The 24185-nt window shown below is 47.2% G+C and overlaps 20 non-coding genes and 2 pseudogenes across 20 annotated transcripts; 20 read left to right on the top strand and 2 right to left on the bottom strand.

Moving 5' to 3' along the window:
* Nucleotides 1-4538: 4538 nt before the first annotated feature.
* On the top strand, nt 4539-4702 carry LOC135049241 (U1 spliceosomal RNA). Its single transcript, XR_010241007.1, has one exon. It is a non-coding gene; the product is annotated as a U1 spliceosomal RNA (small nuclear RNA).
* Nucleotides 4703-4854: 152 nt separating this feature from the next.
* Nucleotides 4855-4996, top strand: LOC135049380 (U1 spliceosomal RNA; annotated as a pseudogene).
* A 692-nt stretch (nt 4997-5688) lies between these two features.
* On the top strand, nt 5689-5852 carry LOC135049211 (U1 spliceosomal RNA). Its single transcript, XR_010240978.1, has one exon. It is a non-coding gene; the product is annotated as a U1 spliceosomal RNA (small nuclear RNA).
* A 152-nt stretch (nt 5853-6004) lies between these two features.
* Nucleotides 6005-6167, top strand: LOC135049620 (U1 spliceosomal RNA). Its single transcript, XR_010241348.1, has one exon. It is a non-coding gene; the product is annotated as a U1 spliceosomal RNA (small nuclear RNA).
* Nucleotides 6168-6841: 674 nt separating this feature from the next.
* LOC135049173 (U1 spliceosomal RNA) lies at nt 6842-7005 on the top strand. The gene has a single exon (XR_010240940.1). It is a non-coding gene; the product is annotated as a U1 spliceosomal RNA (small nuclear RNA).
* Nucleotides 7006-7977: 972 nt separating this feature from the next.
* On the top strand, nt 7978-8143 carry LOC135049411 (U1 spliceosomal RNA). The gene has a single exon (XR_010241168.1). It is a non-coding gene; the product is annotated as a U1 spliceosomal RNA (small nuclear RNA).
* Nucleotides 8144-8295: 152 nt separating this feature from the next.
* Nucleotides 8296-8458, top strand: LOC135049417 (U1 spliceosomal RNA). The gene has a single exon (XR_010241172.1). It is a non-coding gene; the product is annotated as a U1 spliceosomal RNA (small nuclear RNA).
* Nucleotides 8459-9129: 671 nt separating this feature from the next.
* LOC135049172 (U1 spliceosomal RNA) lies at nt 9130-9293 on the top strand. Its single transcript, XR_010240939.1, has one exon. It is a non-coding gene; the product is annotated as a U1 spliceosomal RNA (small nuclear RNA).
* A 152-nt stretch (nt 9294-9445) lies between these two features.
* Nucleotides 9446-9608, top strand: LOC135049528 (U1 spliceosomal RNA). Its single transcript, XR_010241274.1, has one exon. It is a non-coding gene; the product is annotated as a U1 spliceosomal RNA (small nuclear RNA).
* Nucleotides 9609-10279: 671 nt separating this feature from the next.
* LOC135049587 (U1 spliceosomal RNA) lies at nt 10280-10444 on the top strand. Its single transcript, XR_010241322.1, has one exon. It is a non-coding gene; the product is annotated as a U1 spliceosomal RNA (small nuclear RNA).
* Nucleotides 10445-10596: 152 nt separating this feature from the next.
* LOC135049436 (U1 spliceosomal RNA) lies at nt 10597-10759 on the top strand. The gene has a single exon (XR_010241190.1). It is a non-coding gene; the product is annotated as a U1 spliceosomal RNA (small nuclear RNA).
* Nucleotides 10760-11433: 674 nt separating this feature from the next.
* LOC135049196 (U1 spliceosomal RNA) lies at nt 11434-11597 on the top strand. Its single transcript, XR_010240963.1, has one exon. It is a non-coding gene; the product is annotated as a U1 spliceosomal RNA (small nuclear RNA).
* Nucleotides 11598-11749: 152 nt separating this feature from the next.
* Nucleotides 11750-11912, top strand: LOC135049416 (U1 spliceosomal RNA). Its single transcript, XR_010241171.1, has one exon. It is a non-coding gene; the product is annotated as a U1 spliceosomal RNA (small nuclear RNA).
* Nucleotides 11913-12586: 674 nt separating this feature from the next.
* LOC135049303 (U1 spliceosomal RNA) lies at nt 12587-12750 on the top strand. Its single transcript, XR_010241065.1, has one exon. It is a non-coding gene; the product is annotated as a U1 spliceosomal RNA (small nuclear RNA).
* A 152-nt stretch (nt 12751-12902) lies between these two features.
* LOC135049488 (U1 spliceosomal RNA) lies at nt 12903-13065 on the top strand. Its single transcript, XR_010241236.1, has one exon. It is a non-coding gene; the product is annotated as a U1 spliceosomal RNA (small nuclear RNA).
* A 674-nt stretch (nt 13066-13739) lies between these two features.
* On the top strand, nt 13740-13903 carry LOC135049302 (U1 spliceosomal RNA). Its single transcript, XR_010241064.1, has one exon. It is a non-coding gene; the product is annotated as a U1 spliceosomal RNA (small nuclear RNA).
* Nucleotides 13904-14055: 152 nt separating this feature from the next.
* On the top strand, nt 14056-14218 carry LOC135049473 (U1 spliceosomal RNA). The gene has a single exon (XR_010241226.1). It is a non-coding gene; the product is annotated as a U1 spliceosomal RNA (small nuclear RNA).
* A 674-nt stretch (nt 14219-14892) lies between these two features.
* Nucleotides 14893-15056, top strand: LOC135049263 (U1 spliceosomal RNA). Its single transcript, XR_010241028.1, has one exon. It is a non-coding gene; the product is annotated as a U1 spliceosomal RNA (small nuclear RNA).
* Nucleotides 15057-15208: 152 nt separating this feature from the next.
* Nucleotides 15209-15369, top strand: LOC135049617 (U1 spliceosomal RNA). Its single transcript, XR_010241345.1, has one exon. It is a non-coding gene; the product is annotated as a U1 spliceosomal RNA (small nuclear RNA).
* An 824-nt stretch (nt 15370-16193) lies between these two features.
* On the bottom strand, nt 16194-16356 carry LOC135049415 (U1 spliceosomal RNA). Its single transcript, XR_010241170.1, has one exon. It is a non-coding gene; the product is annotated as a U1 spliceosomal RNA (small nuclear RNA).
* A 152-nt stretch (nt 16357-16508) lies between these two features.
* Nucleotides 16509-16672, bottom strand: LOC135049325 (U1 spliceosomal RNA). The gene has a single exon (XR_010241086.1). It is a non-coding gene; the product is annotated as a U1 spliceosomal RNA (small nuclear RNA).
* Nucleotides 16673-20169: 3497 nt separating this feature from the next.
* On the top strand, nt 20170-20348 carry LOC135049653 (U1 spliceosomal RNA; annotated as a pseudogene).
* The last annotated feature ends 3837 nt before the right edge of the window (nt 20349-24185 follow it).

The following is a 24185-nucleotide window of genomic DNA, read 5'->3' as shown; positions in this document are numbered from 1 at the left end:
TACCTCAGGTTTGTGGTACAGAACTGTCACTATCAGTTTCAGACGCTGCCCGTTTGGTTTGTCCACGGCACCCCGGGTCTTTACCAAAGTAATGGCCGAAATGATGATACTCCTTCGAAGGAAGGGAGTTTTAATTATCCCTTACTTGGACGATCTCCGGATAAGGGCAAGATCCAGGGAACAGTTGGTAGTCGGGGTAGCACTATCTCAGGTAGTGTTGCGGCAGCACGGTTGGATTCTTAATATTCCAAAATCGCAGCTGATCCCGACGACACGTCTTCTATTCCTAAGGATGATCCTGGACACAGTCCAGAAAATAAGAATTTACTTACCGATAATTCTATTTCTCATAGTCCCGTAGTGGATGCTGGGGACTCCGAAAGGACCATGGGGAATAGCGGCTCCGCAGGAGACTGGGCACAAAGTAAAAGCTTTAGGACTAGCTGGTGTGCACTGGCTCCTCCCCCTATGACCCTCCTCCAAGCCTCAGTTAGGATACTGTGCCCGGACGAGCGTACACAATAAGGAAGGATTTTGAATCCCGGGTAAGACTCATACCAGCCACACCAATCACACCGTACAACTTGTGATCTGAACCCAGTTAACAGCATGATAACAGAAGGAGCCTCTGAAAAGATGGCTCACAACAACAATAACCCGATTTTTGTAACAATAACTATGTACAAGTAATGCAGACAATCCGCACTTGGGATGGGCGCCCAGCATCCACTATGGACTATGAGAAATAGAATTATCGGTAAGTAAATTCTTATTTTCTCTAACGTCCTAGTGGATGCTGGGGACTCCGAAAGGACCATGGGGATTATACCAAAGCTCCCAACCGGGTGGGAGAGTGCGGATGACTCTGCAGCACCGAATGAGAGAACTCCAGGTCCTCCTCAGCCAGGGTATCAAATTTGTAGAATTTAGCAAACATGTTTTCCCCTGACCAAGTAGCTGCTCGGCAAAGTTGTAAAGCCGAGACCCCTCGGGCAGCCGCCCAAGATGAGCCCACTTTCGTGTGGAATGGGCTTTTACAGATTTTGGCTGTGGCAGGCCTGCCACAGAATGTGCAAGCTGAATTGTACTACAAATCCAACGAGCAATCGTCTGCTTAGAAGCAGGAGCACCCAGCTTGCTGGGTGCATACAGGATAAACAGCGAATCAGATTTTCTGACTCCAGCCGTCCTGGAAACATATATTTTCAGGGCCCTGACTACGTCCAGCAACTTGGAATCCTCCAAGTCCCTAGTAGCCGCAGGCACCACATATGAAAAATTAGGTAAGGGCTTTTATAGGATAAAGCCGCCAATTCTGAGACACGATGTACAGAGAGCCAACGTAAAAAATAACAATGTTTATTAATAAAACATATAAAAAGATTAATTGTCAAATAACCGGTGAAAAATATATATAAATATATATAAGAACATTCTACCTTTGAGAAAGTCACGTGAACGTGACGAAACGCGTCAGGACCCGCCCCTATCCACACTCAGCTCAGGTGAAATCTTCCAGGTGTTCCTTGGTCCCCGCTGCACCCTCCTTCTACAGCATCCGACATCAGCGGCTTCAGCGCACACGCCGCCACGACCGGGTTGTGAGAGAGACGGTCCATTCCTTTCCGCTGCACAGCGTATATGGGCATTGCAGGACATTGAAGCCGAGGACGCTCGGCTCTTACCAGCCCATTTTGGAAAGGTATTGAATATCAATTTCAACTGAGGGACTTTTTTATTCATTAGGATCCTACCAACACACCTGGTATTTATCAACTATCTAACAAGTGAATCACTGAACTTTTCACCCCAATAAGCTGAGTCATTACAATATACCACTAGTTCACGTCTAGTGACTGTTCTTATATATATTTGTATATATTTTTCACCGGTTATTTGACAATTAATCTTTTTATATGTTTTATTAATAAACATTGTTATTTTTTACGTTGGCTCTCTGTACATCATGTTTCGTTCCTGATATTCAGCGCAGCCGTTTGTTCTTTTTCTATGCTATCACCACAATACTACACATAGTATTCCGGCAAGCGCAGACTATCAGGAACATAAAATTGTGATTATTTAATTCTATGAAACACGTATTGGTTTTCACTTTTTATTTTGATGATTAGGCGCTCGTTTGTTGCAGTTTTTTGTTTTGGTCAATTCTGAGACACGCCTGGCTGAAGCCAGGGCTAACAGCATTACCACTTTCCATGTGAGATATTTTAAGTCCACAGTGGTGAGTGGTTCAAACCAATGTGATTTTAGGAATCCCAAAACTATATTGAGATCCCAAGGTGCCACTGGAGGCACAAAAGGAGGCTGTATATGCAGTACTCCCTTGACAAACGTCTGAACTTCAGGAACAGAAGCCAGTTCTTTTTGGAAGAATATTGACAGGGCCGAAATTTGAACCTTAATGGACCCTAATTTGAGGCCCATAGACAGTCCTGTTTGCAGGAAATGCAGGAAACGACCCAGTTGAAATTCCTCTGTAGGGGCCTTCCTGGCCTCGCACCACGCAACATATTTACGCCAAATACGGTGATAATGTTGTATGGTTACATCCTTCCTGGCTTTGATCAGGGTAGGGATGACTTCATCCGGAATGCCTTTTTCCTTCAGGATCCGGCGTTCAACCGCCATGCCGTCAAACGCAGCCGCGGTAAGTCTTGGAACAGACATGGTCCCTGCTGGAGCAGGTCCTTTCTTAGAGGTAGAGGCCACGGGTCTTCCGTGAGCATCTCTTGAATTTCCGGGTACCAAGTCCTTCTTGGCCAATCCGGAGCCACGAGTATAGTCTTTACTCCTCTCCTTCTTATGATTCTCAGTACTTTTGGTATGAGAGGAAGAGGAGGGAACACATACACTGACTGGTACACCCACGGTGTTACCAGAGAGTCCACAGCTATTGCCTGAGGGTCCCTTGACCTGGCGCAATATCTGTCCAGCTTTTTGTTGAGGCGGGACGCCATCATGTCCACCCTTTGGTTTTTCCCAACGGTTCACAATCATGTGGAAGACTTCTGGGTGAAGTCCCCACTCCCCCGGGTGAAGATCGTGTCTGCTGAGGAAGTCTGCTTCCCAGTTGTCCACTCCCGGAATGAACACTGCTGACAGTGCTATCACATGATTCTCCGCCCAGCGAAGAATCCTTGCCACTTCCATCATTGCCCTCCTGCTTCTTGTGCCGCCCTGTCTGTTTACGTGGGCGACTGCCGTGATGTTGTCCGACTGGATCAACACCGGCTGACCCTGAAGCAGAGGTCTTGCCTGACTTAGGGCATTGTAAATGGCCCTTAGTTCCAGGATATTTATGTGAAGTGACGTTTCCATGCTTGACCACAAGCCCAGGAAATTTCTTCCCTGTGTGACTGCTCCCCAGCCTCTCAGGCTGGCATCCGTGGTCACCAGGACCCAATCCTGAATGCCGAATCTGCGGCCCTCTAGGAGATGAGCACTCTGTAACCACCACAGGAGAGACATCCTTGTCCTTGGAGACAGGGTTATCCGCTGATGCATTTGAAGATGCGATCCGGACCATTTGTCCAGCAGATCCCACTGAAAAGTTCTTGCATGGAATCTGCCGAATGGAATCGCTTCGTAAGAAGCCACCATCTTTCCCAGGACCATTGTGCATTGTACTGACACTTGGCCTGGTCTTAGGAGGTTCCTGACTATGTCGGATAACTCCTTGGCTTTCTCCTCCGGGAGAAACACCTTTTTCTGTACTGTGTCCAGAATCATCCCTAGGAACAGCAGACGTGTCGTCGGAATCAGCTGCGATTTTGGAATATTTAGAATCCATCCGTGCTGTCGTAGTACTACTTGAGATAGTGCTACTCCGACCTCTAACTGTTCTCTGGACCTTGCCTGCTTACTTTGTGCCTTCCAATGCACAATGCAAACTACTGGTAGTGCTGCAGGGCCCACACCCTTTTACTTGCCGTACAGAGCAGCTCTGGAGCTGTTACAGTGCCCAGCTGCTGCAAGAAATCAGCTTGAATGCTTCAGGGGCTGGGGCATAGCCAACATGAGCCCCACACCGAAGGAGGGTGGAGGTGTTTAATGCGAACTAGGGGTCATCCAAGCACCGCAAAAGGCCGCCATGCCCTGCACGCCCCTTTTCTCTTTTCATATGCAGACGAGGGTTGAAGCCAACTTTGACCCACTGCTTGGATGACATCACCGTATGCAAATCCATCTGCTGCAGGCCTTCCCCCAGGAATGCTTGCACTAGTTGTTGCATTTGGTTTGTTGTTTGACCCACTGCTTGGATGACATCACCGTATGCAAATCCATCTGCTGCAGGCCTTCCCCCAGGAATGCTTGCACTAGTTGTTGCATTTGGTTTGTTGTTTGGGGGTGCTTCATTATTAGGCAGCCTTCTGCCCTCCCATGTTCATCTGAAAATTTGTGTTCTCCCTGCAGTTGTTGTCCCCAGATGAGAGTTCCCTTGTGCTGCCTCAGTTGAATCTCCTTTACTTGACAGAGATGTGCCTGAGCAGCGGCCCTCCCCAGCCCTATCCCAAATCATACTTATTTTGCATAGGAGATACCATGGTCATGAAGATTGTTCTCCCAGGGTGAGGTTCATTCATTGCATTCTGGGTATGCTGACCCCTGTGATTTCCCCAAATGTGGGAAACTCGACTGCATTATTTGTGGTAGTGGGGGACTGTGTTTGTGCTTTCCTCTGGTCAGCTCTGGTAAAAGTCAGATTTATTTGTCTCAGATCTTCCTCTAGCCTTGTTCTTCTTTCGAGAGTTCCCTTGTGCTGCCTCAGTTGGATCTCCTTCACTTGACAGGGGGGTACCCGAGCAGCGACCCTCCCCAGCTCTAGCCCAACTTCTACTTACCTGGCAGGTGAGATACTATGATCATGTAGGTGCTTCTCCCAGGGCAAGGCTCACCCATTGCACTCTGGGTGTGCTGCTCCTGCGATTTCCCCAAATGTGGGAAACTTGACTGCATAATTTGTGTTTCCCCTGGTCGGCTCTCATATAATTCAGATCTCTTTGTCTCAGGTCTCTCTCCAGCCTAGTTTGCTGTCTGTTTCAACTTCTCTTTTCTTGAGCCGCTCCCTTCTATGCCCTTGCGCACTATCCTGACTTCTCCCGTCTGCTTACTTTGTGCCTTCCAATGCACAATGCAAACTACAGGTAGTGCTGCAGGGCCCACACCCTTTTACTTGCCGTTCAGAGCAGCTCTGGAGCTGTTACAGTGCCCAGCTGCTGCAAGAAATCAGCTTGAATGCTTCAGGGGCTGGGGCATAGCCAACATGAGCCCCACACCGAAGGAGGGTGGAGGTGTTTAATGCGAACTAGGGGTCATCCAAGCGCCGCAAAAGGCCGCCATGCCCTGCACGCCCCTTTTCTCTTTTCATATGCAGACGAGGGTTGAAGCCAACTTTGACCCACTGCTTGGATGACATCACCATATGCAAATCCATCTGCTGCAGGCCTTCCCCCAGGAATGCTTGTACTAGTTGTTGCATTTGGTTTGTTGTTTGGGGGTGCTTCAGTATTAGGCAGCCTTCTGCCCTCCCATGTTTATCTGGAAATATGTGTTCTCCCTGCAGTTGTTGTCCCCAGATGAGAGTTCCCTTGTGCTGCCTCAGTTGAATCTCCTTTACTTGACAGAGATGTGCCTGAGCAGCGGCCCTCCCCAGCCCTATCCAAAATCATACTTATTTTGCATAGGCGATACCATGGTCATGAAGATTGTTCTCCCAGGGTGAGGTTCATTCATTGCATTCTGGGTATGCTGACCCCTGTGATTTCCCCAAATGTGGGAAACTCGACTGCATTATTTGTGGTAGTGGGGGACTGTGTTTGTGCTTTCCTCTGCACAGCTCTGGTAAAAGTCAGATTTATTTGTCTCAGATCTTCCTCTAGCCTTGTTCTTCTTTCGAGAGTTCCCTTGTGCTGCCTCAGTTGGATCTCTTTCACTTGACAGGGGGGTGCCCGAACAGCGACCCTCCTCAGCTCTAGCCCAACTCCTACTTACCTGCCAGGTGAGATACTTTGATCATGAAGGTGCTTCTCCCAGGGCAAGGCTCACCCATTGCACTCTGGGTGTGGTGCCCCTGCGATTTCCCCAAATGTGGGAAGCTTGACTGCATAATTTGTGTTTCCCCTGGTCAGCTCTCGTATAATTCAGATCTCTTTGTCTCAGGTCTCTCTCCAGCCTAGTTTGCTGTCTGTTTCCACTTCTTTTTTCATGAGCCCCTCCCTTTTATACCCTTGTGCACTATCCTGACTTCTCCTCCTGTCTGCTTACTTTGTGCCTTCCAATGCACAATGCAAACTACAGGTAGTGCTGCAGGGCCCACACCCTTTTACTTGCCGTACAGAGCAGCTCTGGAGCTGTTACAGTGCCCAGCTGCTGCAAGAAATCAGCTTGAATGCTTCAGGGGCTGGGGCATAGCCAACATGAGCCCCACACCGAAGGAGGGTGGAGGTGTTTAATGTGAACTAGGGGTCATCCAAGCGCCGCAAAAGGCCGCCATGCCCTGCACGCCCCTTTTCTCTTTTCATATGCAGACGAGGGTTGAAGCCAACTTTGACCCACTGCTTGGATGACATCACCGTATGCAAATCCATCTGCTGCAGGCCTTCCCCCAGGAATGCTTGCACTAGTTGTTGCATTTGGTTTGTTGTTTGGGGGTGCTTCAGTATTAAGCAGCCTTCTGCCCTCCCATGTTCATCTGAAAATATGTGTTCTCCCTGCAGTTGTTGTCCCCAGATGAGAGTTCCCTTGTGCTGCCTCAGTTGAATCTCCTTTACTTGACAGAGATGTGCCTGAGCAGCGGCCCTCCCCAGCCCTATCCCAAATCATACTTATTTTGCATAGGAGATACCATGGTCATGAAGATTGTTCTCCCAGGGTGAGGTTCATTCATTGTATTCTGGGTATGCTGACCCCTGTGATTTCCCCAAATGTGGGAAACTCGACTGCATTATTTGTGGTAGTGGGGGACTGTGTTTGTGCTTTCCTCTGGTCAGCTCTGGTAAAAGTCAGATTTCTTTGTCTCAGATCTTCCTCTAGCCTTGTTCTTCTTTCGAGCGTTCCCTTGTGCTGCCTCAGTTGGATCTCTTTCACTTGACAGGGGGGTGCCCGAGCAGCGACCCTCCCCAGCTCTAGCCCAACTCCTACTTACCTGCCAGGTGAGATACTATGATCATGAAGGTGCTTCTCCCAGGGCAAGGCTCACCCATTGCACTCTGATTTCCCCAAATGTGGGAAGCTTGACTGCATAATTTGTGTTTCCCCTGGTCGGCTCTCGTATAATTCAGATCTCTTTGTCTCAGGTCTCTCTCCAGCCTAATTTGCTGTCTGTTTCCACTTCTTTTTTCATGAGCCCCTCCCTTTTATACCCTTGTGCACTATCCTGACTTCTCCTCCTGTCTGCTTTCTTTGTGCCTTCCAATGCACAATGCAAACTACAGGTAGTGCTGCAGGGCCCACACCCTTTTACTTGCCGTACAGAGCAGCTCTGGAGCTGTTACAGTGCCCAGCTGCTGCAAGAAATCAGCTTGAATGCTTCAGGGGCTGGGGCATAGCCAACATGAGCCCCACACCGAAGGAGGGTGGAGGTGTTTAATGCGAACTAGGGGTCATCCAAGCGTCGCAAAAGGCCGCCATGCCCTGCACGCCCCTTTTCTCTTTTCATATGCAGACGAGGGTTGAAGCCAACTTTGACCCACTGCTTGGATGACATCACCGTATGCAAATCCATCTGCTGCAGGCCTTCCCCCAGGAATGCTTGCACTAGTTGTTGCATTTGGTTTGTTGTTTGGGGGTGCTTCAGTATTAGGCAGCCTTCTGCCCTCCCATGTTCATCTGAAAATATGTGTTCTCCCTGCAGTTGTTGTCCCCAGATGAGAGTTCCCTTGTGCTGCCTCAGTTGAATCTCCTTTACTTGACAGAGATGTGCATGAGCAGCGGCCCTCCCCAGCCCTATCCCAAATCATACTTATTTTGCATAGGAGATACCATGGTCATGAAGATTACTCTCCCAGGGTGAGGTTCATTCATTGCATTCTGGGTATGCTGACCCCTGTGATTTCCCCAAATGTGGGAAACGCGACTGCTTTATTTGTTGGTAGTGGGGGGACTGTGTTTGTGCTTTCTTCTGGTCAGCTCTGGTAAAAGTCAGATTTCTTTGTCTCAGATCTTCCTCTAGCCTTGTTCTTCTTTTGAGAGTTCCTTTGTGCTGCCTCAGTTGGATCTCCTTCACTTGACAGGGGGGTGCCCGAGCAGCGACCCTCCCCAGCTCTTGCCCAACTCCTACTTACCTGCCAGGTGAGATACTATGATCATGAAGGTGCTTCTCCCAGGGCAAGGCTCACCCATTGCACTCTGGGTGTGCTGCCCCTGCGATTTCCCCAAATGTGGGAAACTTGACTGCATAATTTGTGTTTCCCCTGGTCGGCTCTCGTATAATTCAGATCTCTTTGTCTCAGGTCTCTCTCCAGCCTAGTTTGCTGTCTGTTTCCACTTCTCTTTTCTTGAGCCGCTCCCTTCTATGCCCTTGCGCACTATCCTGACTTCTCCCGTCTGCTTACTTTGTGCCTTCCTACGCACAATGCGAACTACAGGTAGTGCTGCAGGGCCCACACCCTTTTAGTTGCCTTACAGAGCAGCTCTGGAGCTGTTACAGTGCCCAGCTGCTGCAAGAAATCAGCTTGAATGCTTCAGGGGCTGGGGCATAGCCAACATGAGCCCCACACCGAAGGAGGGTGGAGGTGTTTAATGCGAACTAGGGGTCATCCAAGCGCCGCAAAAGGCCACCATGCCCTGCATAACCCTTTTCTCTTTTCATATGCAGATGAGGGTTCCAGCCAACTTTGGCCCACTGCTTGGATGACATCACCGTATGCAAATCCGTCTTCTGCAGACCTTCACCCAGGAATGCTTTTACTAGTTGTTGCATTTGGTTTGTTGTTTGGGGGTGCTTCAGTATTAGGCAGCCTTCTGTCCTCCCATGTTCATCTGAAAATATGTGTTCTCCCTGCAGTTGTTGTCCCCAGATGAGAGTTCCCTTGTGCTGCCTCAGTTGAATCTCCTTTACTTGACAGAGATGTGCCTGAGCAGCGGCCCTCCCCAGCCCTATCCCAAATCATACTTATTTTGCATAGGAGATACCATGGTCATGAAGATTGTTCTCCCAGGGTGAGGTTCATTCATTGTATTCTGGGTATGCTGACCCCTGTGATTTCCCCAAATGTGGGAAACTCGACTGCATTATTTGTGGTAGTGGGGGACTGTGTTTGTGCTTTCCTCTGGTCAGCTCTGGTAAAAGTCAGATTTCTTTGTCTCAGATCTTCCTCTAGCCTTGTTCTTCTTTCGAGAGTTTCCTTGTGCTGCCTCAGTTGGATCTCCTTCACTTGACAGGGGGGTGCCCGAGCAGCGACCCTCCCAAGCTCTAGCCCAACTCCTACTTACCTGCCAGGTGAGATACTATAATCAGGAAGGTGCTTCTCCCAGGGCAAGGCTCACCCATTGCACTCTGGGTGTGCTGCTCCTGCGATTTCCCCAAATGTGGGAAACTTGACTGCATAATTTGTGTTTCCCCTGGTCGGCTCTCGTATAATTCAGATCTCTTTGTCTCAGGTCTCTCTCCAGCCTAGTTTGCTGTCTGTTTCAACTTCTCTTTTCTTGAGCCGCTCCCTTCTATGCCCTTGCGCACTATCCTGACTTCTCACGTCTGCTTACTTTGTGCCTTCCAATGCACAATGCAAACTACAGGTAGTGCTGCAGGGCCCACACCCTTTTACTTGCCGTTCAGAGCAGCTCTGGAGCTGTTACAGTGCCCAGCTGCTGCAATAAATCAGCTTGAATGCTTCAGGGGATGGGGCATGGCCAACATGAGCCCCACACCAAAGGAGGGTGGGGGTGTTTAATGCGAACTAGGGGTCATCCAAGCATCGCAAAAGGCCGCCATGCCCTGCACGCCCCTTTTCTCTTTTCATATGCAGATGAGGGTTGAAGCCAACTTTGACCCACTGCTTGGATGACATCACCGTATGCAAATCCGTCTTCTGCAGAACTTACCCCAGGAATGCTTGCACTAGTTGTTGCATTTGGTTTGTTGTTTGGGGGTGCTTCAGTATTAGGCAGCCTTCTGCCCTCCCATGTTCATCTGAAAATATGTGTTCTCCCTGCAGTTGTTGTCCCCAGATGAGAGTTCCCTTGTGCTGCCTCAGTTGAATCTCCTTTACTTGACAGAGATGTGCATGAGCAGCGGCCCTCCCCAGCCCTATCCCAAATCATACTTATTTTGCATAGGAGATACCATGGTCATGAAGATTACTCTTCCAGGGTGAGGTTCATTCATTGCATTCTGGGTATGCTGACCCCTGTGATTTCCCCAAATGTGGGTAACGCGACTGCTTTATTTGTTGGTAGTGGGGGACTGTGTTTGTGTTTTCCTCTGGTCAGCTCTGGTAAAAGTCAAATTTCTTTGTCTCAGATCTTCCTCTAGCCTTGTTCTTCTTTCGAGAGTTTCCTTGTGCTGCCTCAGTTGGATCTCCTTCACTTGACAGGGGGGTGCCCGAGCAGCGACCCTCCCCAGCTCTAGCCCAACTCCTACTTACCTGCCAGGTGAGATACTATGATCATGAAGGTGCTTCTCCCAGGGCAAGGCTCACCCATTGCACTCTGGGTGTGCTGCCCCTGCGATTTCCCCAAATGTGGGAAACTTGACTGCATAATTTGTGTTTCCCCTGGTCAGGTCTCGTATAATTCAGATCTCTTTGTCTCAGGTCTCTCTCCAGCCTAGTTTGCTGTCTGTTTCAACTTCTCTTTTCTTGAGCCGCTCCCTTTTATACCCTTGTGCACTATCCTGACTTCTCCTCCTGTCTGCTTACTTTGTGCCTTCCAATGCGCAATGCAAACTACAGGTAGTGCTGCAGGGCCCACACCCTTTTACTTGCCTAACAGAACAGCTCTGGAGCTGTTACAGTGCCAAGCTGCTGCAAGAAATCAGCTTGAATGCTTCAGGGGATGGGGCATGGCCAACATGAGCCCCACACCGAAGGAGGGTGGGGGTGTTTAATGCGAACTAAGGGTCATCCAAGCGCCGCAAAAGGCCGCCATGCCCTGCATACCCCTTTTCTCTTTTCATATGCAGATGAGGGTTCCAGCCAACTTTGGCCCACTGCTTGGATGACATCACCGTATGCAATTCCGTCTTCTGCAGAACTTCCCCCAGGAATGCTTGTACTAGTTGTTGCATTTGGTTTGTTGTTTGGGGGTGCTTCAGTATTAGGCAGCCTTCTGCCCTCCCATGTTCATCTGAAAATATGTGTTCTCCCTGCAGTTGTTGTCCCCAGATGAGAGTTTCCTTGTGCTGCCTCAGTTGAATCTCCTTTACTTGACAGAGATGTGCATGAGCAGCGGCCCTCCCCAGCCCTATCCCAAATCATACTTATTTTGCATAGGAGATACCATGGTCATGAAGATTGTTCTCCCAGGGTGAGGTTCATTCATTGCATTTTGGGTATGCTGACCCCTGTGATTTCCCCAAATGTGGGAAACTCGACTGCATTATTTGTGGTAGTGGGGGACTGTGTTTGTGCTTTCCTCTGGTCAGCTCTGGAAAAAGTCAGATTTCTTTGTTTCAGATCTTCCTCTAGCCTTGTTCTTCTTTCGAGAGTTCCCTTGTGCTGCCTCAGTTGGATCTCTTTCACTTGACAGGGGGGTGCCCGAACAGCGACTTTCCCCAGCTCTAGCCCAACTCCTACTTACCTGCCAGGTGAGATACTATGATCATGAAGGTGCTTCTCCCAGGGCAAGGCTCACCCATTGCACTCTGGGTGTGCTGCCCCTGCGATTTCCCCAAATGTGGGAAACTTGACTGCATAATTTGTGTTTCCCCTGGTCGGCTCTCGTATAATTCAGATCTCTTTGTCTCAGGTCTCTCTCCAGCCTAGTTTGCTGTCTGTTTCCACTTCTCTTTTCTTCAGCCGCTCCCTTCTATACCCTTGTGCACTATCCTGACTTCTCCTCCCATCTGCTTACTTTGTGCCTTCCAATGCACAATGCAAACTACAGGTAGTGCTGCAGGGCCCACACCCTTTTACTTGCCTTACAGAGCAGCTCTGGAGCTGTTACAGTGCCCAGCTGCTGCAAGAAATCAGCTTGAATGCTTCAGGGGATGGGGCATGGCCAACATGAGCCCCACACCAAAGGAGGGTGGAGGTGTTTAATGCGAACTAGGGGTCATCCAAGCACCGCAAAAGGCCACCATGCCCTGCACGCCCCTTTTCTCTTTTCATATGCAGATGAGGGTTGAAGCCAACTTTGACCCACTGCTTGGATGACATCACCGTATGCAAATCCGTCTTCTGCAGAACTTCCCCCAGGAATGCTTGGACTAGTTGTTGCATTTGGTTTGTTGTTTGGGGGTGCTTCAGTATTAGGCAGCCTTCTGCCCTCCCATGTTCATCTGAAAATATGTGTTCTCCCTGCAGTTGTTGTCCCCAGATGAAAGTTCCCTTGTGCTGCCTCAGTTGAATCTCCTTTACTTGACAGAGATGTGCATGAGCAGCGGCCCTCCCCAGCCCTATTCCAAATCATACTTATTTTGCATAGGAGATACCATGGTCATGAAGATTTTTCTCCCAGGGTGAGGTTCATTCATTGCATTTTGGGTATGCTGACCCCTGTGATTTCCCCAAATGTGGGAAACTTGACTGCATTATTTGTGGTAGTGGGAGACTGTGTTTGTGCTTTCCTCTGGTCAGCTCTGGTAAAAGTCAGATTTCTTTGTCTCAGATTTTCCTTTAGCCTTGTTCTTCTTTCGAGAGTTCCCTTGTGCTGCCTCAGTTGGATCTCCTTCACTTTACAGGGGGGTACCCGAGCAGCGACCCTCCCCAGCTCTAGCCCAACTCCTACTTACCTGCCAGGTGAGATACTATGATCATGAAGGTGCTTCTCCCAGGGCAAGGCTCACCCATTGTACTCTGGGTGTGCTGCTCCTGCGATTTCCCCAAATGTGGGAAACTTGACTGCATAATTTGTGTTTCCCCTGGTCGGCTCTCGTATAATTCAGATCTCTTTGTCACAGGTCTCTCTCCAGCCTAGTTTGCTGTCTGTTTCCACTTCTCTTTTCTTCAGCCGCTCCCTTCTATACCCTTGTGCACTATCCTGACTTCTCCTCCCGTCTGCTTACTTTGTGCCTTCCAATGCACAATGCAAACTACAGGTAGTGCTGCAGGGCCCACACCCTTTTACTTGCCTTACAGAGCAGCTCTGGAGCTGTTACAGTGCCCAGCTGCTGCAAGAAATCAGCTTGAATGCTTCAGGGGATGGGGCATGGCCAACATGAGCCCCACACCAAAGGAGGGTTGAGGTGTTTAATGCGAACTAGGGGTCATCCAAGCACCGCAAAAGGCCGCCATGCCCTGCACGCCCCTTTTCTCTTTTCATATGCAGATGAGGGTTGAAGCCAACTTTGACCCACTGCTTGGATGACATCACCGTATGCAAATCCGTCTTCTGCAGAACTTCCCCCAGGAATGCTTGCACTAGTTGTTGCATTTGGTTTGTTGTTTGGGGGTGCTTCAGTATTAGGCAGCCTTCTGCCCTCCCATGTTCATCTGAAAATATGTGTTCTCCCTGCAGTTGTTGTCCCAAGATGAGAGTTCCCTTGTGCTGCCTCAGTTGAATCTGCTTTACTTGACAGAGATGTGCATGAGCAGCGGCCCTCCCCAGCCCTATTCCAAATCATACTTATTTTGCATAGGAGATACCATGGTCATGAAGATTTTTCTCCCAGGGTGAGGTTCATTCATTGCATTTTGGGTATGCTGACCCCTGTGATTTCCCCAAATGTGGGAAACTTGACTGCATTATTTGTGGTAGTGGGAGACTGTGTTTGTGCTTTCCTCTGGTCAGCTCTGGTAAAAGTCAGATTTCTTTGTCTCAGATTTTCCTTTAGCCTTGTTCTTCTTTCGAGAGTTCCCTTGTGCTGCCTCAGTTGGATCTCCTTCACTTTACAGGGGGGTACCCGAGCAGCGACCCTCCCCAGCTCTAGCCCAACTCCTACTTACCTGCCAGGTGAGATACTATGATCATGAAGGTGCTTCTCCCAGGGCAAGGCTCACCCATTGTACTCTGGGTGTGCTGCTCCTGCAATTTCCCCAAATGTGGGAAACTTGACTGCATAATTTGTGTTTCCCCTGGTCGGCTCTCGTATAATTCAGATCTCTTTGTCTCAGGTCTCTCTCCAGCCTAGTTTGCTGTCTGTTTCCACTTCTCTTTTCTTCAGCCGCTCCCTTCTATACCCTTGTGCACTATCCTAACTTCTCCTCCCGTCTGCTTACTTTGTGCCTTCCAATGCACAATGCAAACTACAGGTAGTGCTGCAGGGCCCACACCCTTTTACTTGCCTTACAGAGCAGCTCTGGAGCTGTTACAGTGCCCAGCTGCTGCAAGAAATCAGCTTGAATGCTTCAGGGGATGGGGCATGGCCAACATGAGCCCCACACCAAAGGAGGGTGGAGGTGTTTAATGCGAACTACGGGTCATCCAAGCACCGCAAAAGGCCGCCATGCCCTGCACGCCCCTTTTCTCTTTTCATATGCAGATGAGGGTTGAAGCCAACTTTGACCCACTGCTTGGATGACATCACCGTATGCAAATCCGTCTTCTGCAGAACTTCCCCCAGGAATGCTTGCACTAGTTGTTGCATTTGGTTTGTTGTTTGAGGGTGCTTCAGTATTAGGCAGCCTTCTGCCCTCCCATGTTCATCTGAAAATATGTGTTCTCCCTGCAGTTGTTGACCCAAGATGAGAGTTCCCTTGTGCTGCCTCAGTTGAATCTCCTTTACTTGACAGAGATGTGCATGAGCAGCGGCCCTCCCCAGCCCTATTCCAAATCATGCTTATTTTGCATAGGAGATACCATGGTCATGAAGATTTTTCTCCCAGGGTGAGGTTCATTCATTGCATTTTGGGTATGCTGACCCCTGTGATTTCCCCAAATGTGGGAAACTTGACTGCATTATTTGTGGTAGTGGGGGACTGTGTTTGTGCTTTCCTCTGGTCAGCTCTGGTAAAAGTCAGATTTCTTTGTCTCAGATTTTCCTCTAGCCTTGTTCTTCTTTCGAGAGTTCCCTTGTGCTGCCTCAGTTGGATCTCCTTCACTTTACAGGGGGGTACCCGAGCAGCGACCCTCCCCAGCTCTAGCCCAACTCCTACTTACCTGCCAGGTGAGATACTATGATCATGAAGGTGCTTCTCCCAGGGCAAGGCTCACCCATTGCTCTGGGTGTGCTGCTCCTGCGATTTCCCCAAATGTGGGAAACTTGACTGCATAATTTGTGTTTCCCCTGGTCGGCTCTCGTATAATTCAGATCTCTTTGTCTCAGGTCTCTCTCCAGCCTAGTTTGCTGTCTGTTTCCACTTCTCTTTTCTTCAGCCGCTCCCTTCTATACCCTTGTGCACTATCCTGACTTCTCCTCCCGTCTGCTTACTTTGTGCCTTCCAATGCACAATGCAAACTACAGGTAGTGCTGCAGGGCCCACACCCTTTTACTTGCCTTACAGAGCAGCTCTGGAGCTGTTACAGTGGCCAGCTGCTGCAAGAAATCAGCTTGAATGCTTCAGGGGCTGGGGCATAGCCAACATGAGCCCCACACCGAAGGAGGGTGGAGGTGTTTAATGCAAACTAGGGGTCAGTCAAGCGCCGCAAAAGGCCACCATGCCCTGCACGCCCCTTTTCTGTTTTCATATGCAGACGAGGGTTGAAGCCACCTTTGACCAACTGCTTGGATGACATCACCACAAATCCATCTGCGGCAGGCCTTCCCCCAGGAATGCTTGCACTAGTTGTTGCATTTGGTTTGTTGTTTGGGGGTGCTTCAGTATTAGGCAGCCTTCTGCTCCACCCTCCTTTGGTGTGGGGCTCATGTTGGCCATGTCCCATCCCCTGAAGCATTCAAGCAGATTTCTTGCAGCAGCTGGGCACTGTAACAGCTCCAGAGACGCTCTGTAAGGCAAGTAAAAGGGTGTGGGCCCTGCAGCACTACCTGTAGTTTGCATTGTGCATTGGAAGGCACAAAGTAAGCAGACGGGAGGAGAAGTCAGGATAGTGCACAAGGGTATAGAAGGGAGCGGCTGAAGAAAAGAGAAGTGGAAACAGACAGCAAACTAGGCTGGAGAGAGATCTGAGACAAAGAGATCTGAATTATACGAGAGCCGACCAGGGGAAACACAAATTATGCAGTCAAGTTTCCCACATTTGGGGAAATCGCAGGGGCAGCACACCCAGAGTGCAATGGGTGAGCCTTGCCCTGGGAGAAGCACCTTCATGATCATAGTATCTCACCTGGCAGGTAAGTAGGAGTTGGGCTAGAGCTGGGGAGGGTCGCTGCTCGGGCACCCCCCTGTTAAGTGAAGGAGATCCAACTGAGGCAGCACAAGGGAACTCTCGAAAGAAGAACAAGGCTAAAGGAAAATCTGAAACAAAGAAATCTGACTTTTACCAGAGCTGACCAGAAGAAATCACAAACACAGCCTCCCACTACCACAAATAATGCAGTCGAGTTTCCCACATTTGGGGAAATCACAGGGGTCAGCATACCCAAAATGCAATGAATGAACCTCACCCTGGGAGAAAAATCTTCATGACCATGGTATCTCCTATGCAAAATAAGTATGATTTGGAATAGGGCTGGGGAGGGCCGCTGCTCATGCACATCTCTGTCAAGTAAAGGAGATTCAACTGAGGCAGCACAAGGGAACTCTCATCTTGGGACAACAACTGCAGGGAGAACATATATTTTCAGATGAACATGGGAGGGCAGAAGGCTGCCTAATACTGAAGCACCCCCAAACAACAAACCAAATGCAACAACTAGTGCAAGCATTCCTGGGGGAAGGCCTGCCGCAGATGGATTTGCATATGGTGATGTCATCCAAGCAGTTGGTCAAAGTTGGCTTCAACCCTCGTCTGCATATGAAAAGAGAAAAGGGGCGTGCAGGGCATGGTGGCCTTTTGCGGCGCTTGGCTGACCCCTAGTTTGCATTAAACACCTCCACCCTCCTTTGGTGTGGGGCTCATGTTGGCTATGCCCCAGCCCCTGAAGCATTCAAGCTGAATTCTTGCAGCAGCTGGGCACTGTAACAGCTCCAGAGCTGCTCTGTAAGGCAAGTAAAAGGGTGTGGGCCCTGCAGCACTACCTGTAGTTCGCAGATGGATTTGCTGCCATAGAATGCGCCTGCTGAATCGTGTTACAGATCCAGAGAGCAATAGTCTGCTTTGAAGCAGGGGTGCCAATCTTGTTGGCTGCATACAGGACAAACAGTGCTTCTGTTTTTCTGACTCTAGCCGTTCTGGCCACGTAAATTTTCAAAGCCCTGACCACATCAAGGGACTCGGAATCCTCCAAGTCACGCGTAGCCACAGGCATCACAATAGGTTGGTTCATATGAAAGGATGATTCCACTTTTAGCAGGAATTGAGGACGGGTCTGCAATTCCGCTGCCACCGCGCTACAACCCCGGCCGACGCAATTGCCGGTCTGAGTAAGGTACCAGAATGTGTGTAAATGGACTTTAGGGTAACCTCCTGCTTGCGGTCAGCAGGGTCCCTGATGGTAGCCGTATCCTGGGATGGCAGCGCTACCTTTTTGGATAAGCGTGTCAATGCTTTATCCACCCTAGGGGAGGATTCCCACCGTATCCTGTCCATTGGCGGGAAAGGATACGCCATAAGAATCCTTTTGGGAATCTGCAGCTTTTTGTCTGGAGATTCCCAAGCTTTTTCACATAATTCGTTCAACTCATGTGAGGGGGGAAAGGTTATCTCAGGTTTCTTTCCCTTATACATGTGTACCCTCGTGTCAGGGACAGGGGACTCTGTGATGTGCAAAACATCTTTTAGTGCAATAATCATATATCGAATACATTTAGCCAATTTTGGCTGTAACTTTGCATCATCGTAGTCGACACTGGAGTCAGAATCCGTGTCGGTATCTGTGTCAACTATTTGGGATAGTGGGCGCTTTTGAGACCCCGAAGGTCCCTGCGACATAGGGACAGGCATGGGTTGACTCCCTGACTGTTCCCTAGCTTCAGCTTTGTCTAATCTCTTGTGTAATAAGTTTACATTAGCACTTAAAACATTCCACATATCCATCCAGTCAGGTGTCGGCGTTGTCGATGGAGACACCACATTAATTTGCTCCTGCTCCTCTCTAGGAGAGCCTTCTACCTCAGACATGTCGACACACGTGTACCGACACACCATACACTCAGGGAATCCTCTTATCTGAGGACAGTTCCCCAACAAGGCCCTTTGGAGAGACAGAGAGAGAGAGTATGCCAGCACACACCCCAGCGCTATATGACCCAGGAAAAAAACACAATAATTTTATGTTTACCCAGTAGCGCTGTATTTCCATATATATATGCGCCTAATTATGTGCCCCCCTCTTCTTTAAGACCCTCTTTCTACCGTGGTATAAGCAGGGGAGAGTCCGTGGAGCTTCCCCTCAGCGGTGCTGTGGAGAAAATGGCGCTGGTGAGTGCTGAGGGAGAAGCCCCACCCCCTCAGCGACGGGCTTCTGTCCCGCTCAAATATAGTAAAAAAAAGGCGGGGGCTCTTATATATATATACAGTGCCTAGCTGCATATATATTTATTTTGCCAAAGAGAGGTCTATATTGCTGCCCAGGGCGTCCCCCCTGCGCCCTTCACCCTTACACTGACTGCCGTGTGAGAGGTGTATGGGAGCAATGGAGCACAGCTTTACTGCTGTGCGTTACCTCAGTGAAGATCATGAAGTCTTCCGCCGCCTCTGAAGTCTTCTTTTCTTCTCATACTCACCCGGCTTCTATCTTCCGGCTCTGCGAGGGGGACGGCGGCGCGGCGCTGGGACGGACGGCGAGGGTGAGACCTGCGTACCGATCCCTCTGGAGCTAATGCTGTACAGTAGCCTAAGAAGCAGAGCCTATCAACTCACAGAAGTAGGTGTGCATCTCTCCCCTCCGCCCCTCGATGCAGGGAGTCTGTTGCCAGCAGGCTCCCTGAAAATAAAAAAATCTAACAAATATACTTTCTGTCAGGAAACTCAGGAGAGCTCCCTGAAAAGCACCCAGTCTCCTCTGGGCACAGTAGTAAACTGAGGTCTGGAGGAGGGGCATAGAGGGAGGAGCCAGTGCACACCCAGATCTAAAGTCTTTCTTAAAGTGCCCATGTCTCCTGCGGAGCCCGTCTATCCCCCATGGTCCTTACGGAGTCCCCAGCATCCTCTAGGACGTAAGAGAAAAATTATGCTGGCAGAAAAATCCAATTGAGTGATTAAACAGCTCCAGAGCTGCTCTGTAAGGCAAGTAAAAGGGTGTGGGCCCTGCAGCACTACCTGTAGTTTGCATTGTGCATTGGAAGCCTAGTTTGCTGTCTGTTTCCACTTCTTTTTTCTTGAGCCCCTCCCGTCTATACCCTTGTGCACTATCCTGACTTCTCTTCCCGTCTGCTTACTTTGTGCCTTCCAAAGCACAATGCAAACTACAGGTAGTGCTGCAGGGCCCACACCCTTTTACTTGCCTTACAGAGCAGCTCTTGAGCTGTTACAGTGCCCAGCTGCTGCAAGAAATCAGCGTGAATGCTTCAGGGGCTGGGGCATGGCCAACATGAGCCCCACACCGAAGGAGGGTGGGGGTGTTTAATGCGAACTAGGGGTCTCGCACAATGCGAACTACAGGTAGTGCTGCAGGGCCCACACCCTTTTACTTGCCTTACAGAGCAGCTCTGGAGCTGTTACAGTGCCCAGCTGCTGCAAGAAATGTGAACTAGGTGTCATCCAAGTGCCGCAAAAGGCCGCCATGCCCTGCACGCCCCTTGTCTCTTTTCATATGCAGACGAGGGTTGAAGCCAACTTTGACCCACTGCTTGGATGACATCGCCATATGCAAATCCATCTGCTGCAGGCCTTCCCCCAGGAATGCTTGCACTAGTTGTTGCATTTGGTTTGTTGTTTGGGGGTGCTTCAGTATTAGGCAGCCTTCTGCCCTCCCATGTTCATCTGAAAATATGTGTTCTCCCTGCAGTTGTTGTCCCCAGATGAGAGTTCCCTTGTGCTGCCTCAGTTGAATCTCCTTTACTTGACAGAGATGTGCCTGAGCAGCGGCCCTCCCCAGCCCTATCCCAAATCATACTTATTTTGCATAGGAGATACCATGGTCATGAAGACTGTTCTCCCAGGGAGCGGTTCATTCATTGCATTCTGGGTATGCTGACCCCTGTGATTTCCCCAAATGTGGGAAACTCGACTGCATTATTTAATGCGAACTAGGGGTCATCCAAGCACCGCAAAAGGCCGCCATGCCCTGCATACCCCTTTTCTCTTTTCATAAGCAGACGAGGTTTGAAGCCAACTTTGACCCACTGCTTGGATGACATCACTTGCTGCCTTTCCAATGAAGCAAGTTTAATTTAATAATAGGTGAAAAACCATCCCTACAAAGGTGTTAATCAGATACTTGGCTTTGTGGACACTTTTCAGAGCACAAATTTGTTAGCATAAAATAAAGCCAGAAAATGAAGAGCTGTTTAATCACTCAATTGGATTTTTCTGCCAGCATATTTCTTTTTCTCTGCAACCCACTGCTAAATTGTGCTTCCTAGCTGTTTTTATAAAATCACTGAATCAAATCTAACTCTGATTACATCAGAGAAGGCCAGGTACCCTACACCATAACAGGGGGTTTGAAATTTTGACTTGTCTACTTAAAGATCACCAAAATCTGATAACAAGGTCAATTAAGTCTCTGGGTGGGATTGAACCACCAACCTTTTGGTTAATAGCCTTACACACTAACTGATTGCGCCACAGCAACACTTTGCAAAAGTCCATACTGACAAAGGCTAATAAGCATTCATCTAGAACGATTCCTAGAAACATTTTAAAAAGTCAATAATGTGGAGAGTTTTTGTAAGATGTTTCTTCCATCAACCAATGAAGAAACACATTGGTACTTTCCCATGATGAGTGAGTGCTTCAGGATCTTTTGCACTTACATGTGCAGCAGAGTACTGTAATGGAAGTGCTGGGTCCATAACCCAGAGGTAGGCAGATTGAAACTATCCTCTGCTATATGCATTTTTTTTTGTTAATTAAAGTAATCCAAAACTGGGATTGATATTTTTGCTCTTTTATTTTTACTTAAAGTACAATAACTTTTACCATTTTAATTTGTTTTAATAGTATATTGACAGTATTGTTTTCTTTCAAAAATCCAATTAATTTTCTTTACCCGATTATTAAAATGGTAATTGACAAAAACAAACTACATTGTCACCAGAAGAGCAATACAAAATGTACAAGTGATATATTAAAATCATCTTTCCAGCTTGAATTTCAATGATGCATTGGGGCAATGATTTTGTGAGAAACATCTTCACCCTTAAATAAAGATTTTCTTAATTCCTTACCTGTGTGCTAATTAGATATCACCTTGTTTTCATATTAAACAGACTTCCACATGAGAAAACAGCAAAGATGCAGTGGCGTTAATGTTTCCTGGTGTCAACCTGTATTATTTCCGTAGATATTGAAATGAGGATGCATCTTGCTGCCTTTCCAATGAAGCAAGTTTAATTTAGTAATAGGTGAAAAACCATCCCTACAAAGATGTTAATCAGATACTTGGCTTTGTGGACACTTTTCTGAGAACAAATTTGTTATCATAAAAATAAAGCCAGAAAATGAAGAGCTGTTTAATCACTCAATTGGATTTTTCTGCCAGCATTTTTCTTTTTCTCTGCAACCCACTGCTAAATTGTGCTTCCTAGCTGTTTTTTTTTATAAAATCACTTAATCAAATCTAACTCTGATTACATCAGAGAAGGCCAGGTACCCTACACCATAAGAGGGGGTTTGCAATTTTGACTTGTCTACTTAAATATCACCAAAATCTGATCACTAGGTCAATTACGTCCCTGGGTGGGATTGAACCACCAACCTTTTGATAAATAGCTGAACACACTAACCGATTGCGCCACAGAGACACTTTGCAGAAAATACATACTGGCAAAGACTAATAAGCATTCATCTAGAACGTTTCCTAGAAAAACTTTAAAAAGTCAATAATCTGGAGAGTTTTTGTAAGATGTTTCTTCCAGCAACCAATGAAGAAACACATTGGTACTTTCGCATGATGAGTGAGTGCTTCAGGATCTCTTGCACTTACATGTGCAGCAGAGTACTGCAATGGAAGCATGCTGGGCCCATAACCCAGAGGTAGGCAGATTGAAACTATCCTTTGCTATATGCATTATTTTTTTGTACATTAAAGTAATTCATAACTGGGATTGATATTTTAGCTTTTATTTTTACTTAAAGTACAATAACTTTTACCATTTTAATTTGTTTTAATAGTATATTGACAGTATTGTTTTCTTTCAAAAATCCAAGCCACTGCATCTTTGCTGTTTTCTCATATGGAAGTCTGTTTAATGTGAAAACAAGGTGATATCTAATTAGCACACAGGTAAGGAATTAAGAAAATCTTTATTTAAGGGTGAAGATGTTTCTCACAAAATCGTTGCCCCAATGCATCATTGAAATTCAAGCTGGAAAGATGATTTTAATATATCACTTGTACATTTTGTATTGCTCTTCTGGTGACAATGTAGTTTGTTTTTGTCAATTACCATTTTAATAATCGGGTAAAGAAAATTAATTGGATTTTTGAAAGAAAACAATACTGTCAATATACTATTAAAACAAATTAAAATGGTAAAAGTTATTGTACTTTAAGTAAAAATAAAAGCTAAAATATCAATCCCAGTTTTGGATTACTTTAATGAACAAAAAAAAATGCATATAGCAAAGGATAGTTTCAATCTGCCTACCTCTGGGTTATGGGCCCAGCATGCTTCCAGTGCAGTACTCTGCTACACATGTAAGTGCAAGAGATCCTGAAGCACTCACTCATCATGCGAAAGTACCAATGTGTTTCTTCATTGGTTGCTGGAAGAAACATCTTACAAAAACTCTCCAGATTATTGACTTTTTAAAGTTTTTCTAGGAAACGTTCTAGATGAATGCTTATTAGTCTTTGTCAGTATGTACTTTTTGCAAAGTGTCTCTGTGGCGCAATCGGTTAGTGTGTTCAGCTATTAATCAAAAGGTTGGTGGTTCAATCCCACCCAGGGACGTAATTGACCTTGTGATCAGATTTTGGTGATATTTAAGTAGACAAGTCAAAATTGCAAACCCCCTCTTATGGTGTAGGGTACCTGGCCTTCTCTGATGTAATCAGAGTTAGATTTGATTAAGTGATTTTATAAAAAAACAGCTAGGAAGCACAATTTAGCAGTGGGTTGCAGAGAAAAAGAAAAATGCTGGCAGAAAAATCCAATTGAGTGATTAAACAGCTCTTCATTTTCTGGCTTTATTTTTATAACAAATTTGTTCTCTGAAAAGTGTCCACAAAGCCAAGTATCTGATTAACATCTTTGTAGGGATGGTTTTTCACCTATTACTAAATTAAACATGCTTCATTGGAAAGGCAGCAAGATGCATCCTCATTTCAATATCTACGGAAATAATACAGGTTGACACCAGGAAACATTAACGCCACTGCATCTTTGCTGTTTTCTCATGTGGAAGTCTGTTTAATGTGAAAACAAGGTGATATCTAATTAGCACACAGGTAAGGAATTAAGAAAATCTTTATTTAAGGGTGAAGATGTTTCTCACAAAATCGTTGCCCCAATGCATCATTGAAATTCAAGCTGGAAAGATGATTTTAATATATCACTTGTACATTTTGTATTGCTCTTCTGGTGACAATGTAGTTTGTTTTTGTCAATTACCATTTTAATAATCGGGTAAAGAAAATTAATTGGATTTTTGAAAGAAAACAATACTGTCAATATACTATTAAAACAAATTAAAATGGTAAAAGTTATTGTACTTTAAGTAAAAATAAAAGAGCAAAAATGTCAATCCCAGTTTTGGATTACTTTAATTAACAAAAAAAAATGCATATAGCAGAGGATAGTTTCAATCTGCCTACCTCTGGGTTATGGACCCAGCATGCTTCCATTACAGTACTCTGCTGCACATGTAAGTGCAAGAGATCCTGAAGCACTCACTCATCATGGGAAAGTACCAATGTGTTTCTTCATTGGTTGATGGAAGAAACATCTTACAAAAACTCT

The sequence above is a fragment of the Pseudophryne corroboree genome, unplaced genomic scaffold (assembly GCF_028390025.1).
Source record: "Pseudophryne corroboree isolate aPseCor3 unplaced genomic scaffold, aPseCor3.hap2 scaffold_99, whole genome shotgun sequence".
NCBI lineage: Eukaryota > Metazoa > Chordata > Amphibia > Anura > Myobatrachidae > Pseudophryne > Pseudophryne corroboree.
Note: the sequence above shows the minus strand (reverse complement) of the source record. Positions and strands in the feature narration are given on the sequence as shown.